We start from the raw sequence: 1,072 nt of genomic DNA, 5'->3' as shown, positions 1-1,072 counted from the left end.
AGCTTATCTCCTTGAAAATTTCAGAATCCCTTAAGGATTTTAAAAATTCAATAAATATTTGCACATCTTTAAACAAAACCGCCTATAATGTATGCTCCCCGGTGCCTAGTCCCTTCGGAAAATTAAATCACACGCCTTAGCCACGATCTCGTGGAATGGGATAGTGATTTAAATATAGAAACTTGTATTCCGCCCTTTGGCGAGAAGGGATGTTGTATTTCTATATATTATCCGCATACTGGCTCGAATCTTCGAGGATGTAGCGGATAAAATCTCGCTCCGGCCCGGATCTTCGGGAATGAGAAGATTTATCGGAAAATCGGATTTAAAGGTACATTATGGGCATTTTTGTTTAATTTTGTTCAAATTCATCTGTTTCAATTCAAAAAATCCGAAAATATAAAAAAAAAATCAGAATCACAAATCATCAATCAAGAAAAGGCATTTTCATGAAATTTGGTACCGAAAGGGTGTTAATTAAAAATTAACATAATCAAATCCCCGAACCCTAAACCTCCGGTTAGCAGAAAATAAAGTATTCTCCCGTACTTTATTTAGGTATCTAATCTACCTACCAAAAAAGATTAGTGGCGGCTCCTAAATTGAAAATCAAACCTAAGTTGCGAATTGGTAGGGCTTGGGAGAGTCCGTATTAGGTTAGTTAATTCATCTAATTAACCTAATAATCCATTCACCTAAAAACCTAATTTTTGGGTCGCGACAACATATAGGTCAACCACATGCAAACTTACCGGTCTTCAGCCATGCATAATGCAATGTTTGACTCAACTCAACAATCACATCGGACAAATAATTGGCATGTCATTATGTCAATTTGCATGCGCAGGACACCACACAAAGTCCATTTATTAACCGATAACCACACGATTGGCGTGGTCGGCAAACACGACCGGTATGGCCCCAACACTACGACCGGCAGTGTCCACTGGTAGGACTAAGCATCGTCCCTTACTTCCAACAACGGCGACCGAAAGCTATGTATCTAGTGCGATTGGCACGGCATAGCAAACAGGCATTCTAAAAAGGAACGTCGGTTCGTCACAAGCTTCGA

Source organism: Rhodamnia argentea, chromosome 9 (assembly GCF_020921035.1).
Source record: "Rhodamnia argentea isolate NSW1041297 chromosome 9, ASM2092103v1, whole genome shotgun sequence".
Taxonomy (NCBI): Eukaryota; Viridiplantae; Streptophyta; class Magnoliopsida; order Myrtales; family Myrtaceae; genus Rhodamnia; species Rhodamnia argentea.
Note: the sequence above shows the minus strand (reverse complement) of the source record.